Here is a 6000-nt window from a genome sequence, read left to right on the forward strand (position 1 = left end):
TACAGCTATATTAGTATTATCAAAACCTGTGTTTACTTCCAAATTTGACGTTTTATAAGGCATTTGTATGGCTGAGTTAGCATTATATAATTCCAAAAATATTTTTTGCACAGGTCACGATACCAGCCTTCCCATAAATTCAAAGATAACCTCCCTTAGCCTCAGCTGTAAATGTCGTCACTGGTTTTTCATTTTCTGTAATGCCAACAGCACTTTGGACATCAAGAGACTCTAACATATATTGGCATAGCTAATCATTTTCCTTAATAAATATTTGAGACACTTGTTTTTCACTAAGTCTCCACCCCCAGTGACTTCTCTGATTTATCAGAGTCTGGAGGATAGGTGCATCACAGTTCAAATGAGTACGCCCAGCTATACCATTGGAATCCTCCTTCATAAATAACCCACAGCTTTAAAAACTTTGTCTAGTGATGAATTACTTTGTTGATACAAAGAGAGGAGGGTAAGAGGAAGCTGTTTTCCTGGTGTGAACAATGCCAATTTAATTCACTTTGGGGATGTTTTTCTGAAAAATGATCTATTTTTGAAACATCAGTTTTCTGCAGGATCTCTGGTGTGGGACTTCTCAGAGATAGCAGAATGACACATGGAATTCCAAAAAGCTGTATGTCCAATTTAACACTATTTCAACAAGGTTGGTTTTTTTCCTTTTGTTTTACATTGTAAGATGCAGTTGAAAAGCTATTTTCAAAATCTGCAATTCAAACACAGATATTTCAAAATATCTTCAAAGAGCTAAAAAAATGCTAACTTGGTATTCCTTTTTACATGTCTTCAGACTTCGATCACATAGAAGCTGAAATGGTTCGCATGCCTTCTCACCATGAAGCTTCACATAGAAGCAAATAGAAATTTAACATGAAAAAGCTAATCTTCTTTACCCTGTCATCTATAAACACATGCATGAAGAATATATTTACAATACTTGTTGACTTATTGTCAACACATATTAGTATATTAATATATTACTATATTAGTATAGTAATATATTAATATACTAATATTGATTAGTATATTAATAATATACATTAATTACTAATTAGTATACTAATATTGATTAGTATATTAATATATACTAATTAATATACCAATATACTATTAGTATATTAATATATACTATTAATATATTAATATACTAATATATAGTTATATATTAGTATGTAGTTACACATTATAAGTAGTTCCATTTCAAGGTTGTGCTACAAAGTTCTGAAAAATAAAAACAAGCCCTTATTTTTACAGAACTTGAGGAAAAAGAACACCTGAAACAACATTTTTTCTGCACAAAACACTTATATAAAAATGCCACTGTCTTACTCATTTTTTTCCCTATACGTTTGCAAGCCAGTTTTGCCACAAACTCGAAGTTTATTTCTTCATAGCATTGACAACACCATGGAAACAAAACAAGCAGATTCTGTTACTAGCTACTTTGAGGCTGATTAGCAAAATAAGATCCTGATTTTATAATCTAAATATGTAATGGTGAATGCTTATAAAAATCCCTACTGAGTCAGACTAAAAAAATATTTTCCCATTTAAAGCTATAATTACCCACCATCAGGATTCAGCTGATTTTGTTTTCATATCAAATAAATGAGGTACTGTACAGCTCAGAACATCATTATTTCTATTAAAAACATTTTATGCTTTTATTAGCATTATTAAGATACATTAGTAGTATGTCATTTCATTAATAAAAGTATTTTCAGATGAAAGATATATTCAAAAGGCCTTAAAAATAAGTGAATCGGAGACTTCTTGGATTTTCTACTAAAAAAAAAGGGAAAAAAAAAAAAAAGGAAAGAGCAAATGTCTGGCAAATGCCAGGATCAATCTAGCATTTTCCTCTCAGGCACTTCATTGACCAGTGAGGCTCACCCATGGTATGTGTGAATTGAGTTTGGAAGGAAGCATACATTTTTTAGACTTACAAAACAAAACAACTTCCCTGGCTCTTTTCTAGTGAACAATAAACGGTGCCCAAATACGCTTCATCCATATAAAGGCATCTGGAATAGCTAAAACAGATGCAGACATGTTAACTTAGTGATGCAAATCTCAACCTAGAAGATACCAGATTAGATGTGGTGCATTGGTTGTGCTCGCTTGGATGTGGTTACCGCATTGTATCATCTGTTTACCAGGTTTTCATTGCACTCCTTCCTAGCACATGGCTGGCACTGAGAACTGGTACTAAACTAGATGGCTACAGAAATGGTCATTCTTACGTTACTCCTTTTGCCACTCGTGATTTGAGAGTCCCTAAGCTTGCAGCACAGTGGCTTTTTGTACATTAGGTCCGAACCAGCTGTTGTCTGGCCAGACCGAAAGACGCAAAAATTAGTTTGTTTGTTTTTAAATAAAAAAATGCAATGCACGTGACTCTGTTCACAGTGTACCGAAGCAGGGTTGACCCAACACTGGACCTGCGCACAGTACCACATGCTCGCGCTGGGACACTCGCAGGGCTTGGTACCCACGGCCGCAGCGCTGGCGCACCAGCAGAGCTCACCCGCTGCCTCAGGCGAGGCGCAGCCCAAGGTCCCCTCACGGCTCCGCAACGCCCAGCTGCCGACCTGCCCGAGCCGCCCCCTAACATGGCGGCGGTCCCCTGCCGCCTCAGGCAGCGCTCAACGAGTGACCGTTACCGCCACGCGCCGACCGCGGCTGCCGCGCGCCCTCAGCTTCTCGAGCCCCCATTGGCTACGACCTGCACCTCTCCTCCCGCCCGCCGCTTCCCTATTGGCTCGCCGCCCCACCGATCGGCGCAGGAGCCCGCCCCCCGGCCGCCTGCACGGGTGGCGGCGCCGCGAAGGAGCGATGGCCGGGGGCAAGGGGCAGCTGGGCGGGTGGGCACCGCAGCTGCCCAACCCAGGGCTCCCCTGCTGCCCGTACTGGTACATTTCCGTCCCATTAACAACGGGCACGGCCGCAGTATGGTGCGGTTTTGGACAAAGCCGGCATCAACCAACCACCTTTTCCTAGTAAAAGAGCAAGCGGTTTTACTCTTAGCACAATAAAGTCTGAAGAACAAGTACTTCAACACAAAAGACTTCCCTTTTTGCATTAATTTCTAGGGGAATCATGCTCAGCCTGCATGTATCCCCCTCACAGTAACTTCTGAGTGAAGTTTGGCTGAGGAAAACTTGCCAACGTGTTGGTGCTATTTACAGTGGTAGCATCTATGAAATGTGTAGGGTAAATGCAGAACAAAGGCCCCCTTAGTTTCCCACTGAGGGAAAGCCTCCAGGAACAGCTCTGTAAAAACACGAAACTGTCCAAGTCCCCCCAGCCATACTGAATGCTCCAGCCCTGACCAGCCCTTAAATCTCCTGCTGTGGGCTGACACGTAGTCTTTGTGAGCTTCACAGGTCACTACTACTTGCCTTTCTTGATACTGTGCTATTTCAGTACCAGCATCAGGCAAACAAACTATGTGAAGCAGAAGTGACCCAGACAGAGTGAAGACAGCATTAAAAATACATGGCTCAGGCTGCCTCGTCACTTACGAGCTACTGGTCCACTTCTTATAAAAGAAGCACAGCCTGGGTTCCAGTAGAGACAACTCCATTAACTTTGGTACAGTACTGAAACTTTAAATTTATACCCACCCCATACGAAGGGAAGATTTTTTTTTTGCAATTATTGAATCAAAGGCATTCCTGAAAATAATCAATCCTTCAGAACACTAGGAACACTTAAAGTTACACCTGACATATTTTTACCTCACTTCTTTCTACAACCTGTTCACAATCACCTCTTCGGTGTTTATAAGAATTCCTGACAAAACAGGTAAGTTTCAGGGCAACCCCCAATTTTAAAAGGTAGTCTATTTACTTACATTTTGTGAGACATTCCACCGCATTTCAATCAAAATCCTGAAAAAGCCAAAAATGATGAAAGTGCCCAAAAGGCTTGTGCACTGTCTCCTAATTTTCTTACCTCCCTTTGAAAAGCAACTCTTGACCTTTTTAGCTAAGACTTGGCTTTCCGCTGGTTGCCTGAGGTGAAGTTATGAACTCAGAAATCTGAATGATAAATTCCTCAAGCTACAGCCTGAAAGTCATTGGCACAATTACAATTTATACATCTGTTAAGCAATTCTTGTATTTAATTCATTTTATCAGTAACAAAAATATGCAAAGATAAAATCTTATCCATAGCTTTACTTCTTAGCTCATCAACTTCACTCAGGATCAATGCCTTTTTTTATGATTAACTGCAAAGCCAGAAATGACATGAGAAATGCATGAATAAAACTTGTTGAAATACCTTGTGATCATTGCTAGATCTCATGAGACCCAGCAACTGTGATCTTATAACATGGAAATTTGCCTGTAAGTACTGGATTTTTTTTTTTTTCTTACCCAACATAGCAAAGAAAACCTCGTGCAGTCTGCAGTCAGGACAGAGATGGCTGACACCAAAATTACACGTGAGCACAGCTGATGCTTGTCTGTTCTAAATTCTCATCTCCAGCCCTGGCTCATTATCATCAGAGGATAAGCCTAGGAAAGACCTTAGATACAGAAACCTCACTGCTTTATAGGCTGTCTAATTCTTGTAATGTTTGGCTGATTACTCACTGATTATTCTTGCACTATTCTTTACCTTTAGAGATTTTAATTTAAAGTAACAGTGTTGCAGTCAAAGTAACACATTGAACATAGAACCAGGGTAAAAAACAGTAAAAACTGAATCAAGTTTCACAAAACTGACAGTACTCCAAAACACGCTTTCTGTGTAAATTCCATTTGTAAATAAAATAGCAAAGATCTGAACTGAGATGGGTCAGCAAAATGTAATAAGTTAACAAAAGCATTCATGCCACACTTGATTTGTCCATGGACTGCTGTTCTTATGACCATACATTATTTTATCAGCCTCCACAATAAACTGCACGCTGTAATTCACATAGCACTGCCCGGGTGCTCTTCACACTCCCTTCCCTTCCCTACCTTTCTGTAATTTATCTCTGCATGCAACTCAGACCACCAGCTAGGTCCGATGCATGGCGAGCCATGAAGACGTCCTGAGAGGACACACCGATTTCAGCGCAAGGCCCCGGAGGGGTCCCAAACGCCGCTTGGATGGCCCACACTTGTATGGCACAGGCCAGCGAAAGCCAGCCCATGCAGGAATGTACCCTCGTTACACCACTTGAGACACATTCAGCCACCCACCAGGATGAAGCACCACCAGCATCAAGTGCTAAATCACGGCTTCCGCTGGCACTGGGGGACACGGCGCTGCTGTCCCCTGCCGCTGTGACAGATTCCTCGGCACACCCGCCGAGGGGAGGGGTGTTATGAGCTGCAGATGTTATTATTGTCCTGAGCTGTTGTGAAGTCTCTCTCTGCACTGTCTAATAATAAAAATAAAATAATAGCTGCCACGTTGTACCGTGTCACTGTCAGAGGCAGTGACAGCAGTTTTGTACATGTCCCCCAAATGTTAACTTGTTATGACAAATGGGGTTATGGGCAGGGTTAGTTACTACTTCCCAGCCTTTTCCTTTTAACCACCCCATTTTTCTTGACACATTTCTTCTTACAGTACGTTCAGGTTCACTGTTGCTAAGAATACAGTCTGTCTAAAGCCCAGAGATTGATATAAGCAATCCAAGAAACTTCAAGAACTTTTAACCTAATCTTGGACCCTGAATCCCTCGGTGTTATAACTGGGTTAGCACAGCTGTTAGTGGAACATTTTCTCATGATGCACAGGAATCATGATGGTGAAAAGGCAGATAACTTGGGATAGCTGCATCTGACACAGTAGAAAACCTCATTTTTTTACAAGTTGTTTTTCAGTTGTTTCAGTTTGAAAGGGATCATTTCAGGCACTTTAACGCAGATACAATGGCTGCAATTGCATGGGAGTGTAACTAAATGACCATGTTTTGATCCATACCAAACCCCTTCAAGTAGTTTCTTGTGAACTACTAATTCTGAAGGAAACATAAAACAACAA

This window comes from Aythya fuligula, chromosome 1 (genome assembly GCF_009819795.1).
Source record: "Aythya fuligula isolate bAytFul2 chromosome 1, bAytFul2.pri, whole genome shotgun sequence".
Taxonomy (NCBI): Eukaryota; Metazoa; Chordata; class Aves; order Anseriformes; family Anatidae; genus Aythya; species Aythya fuligula.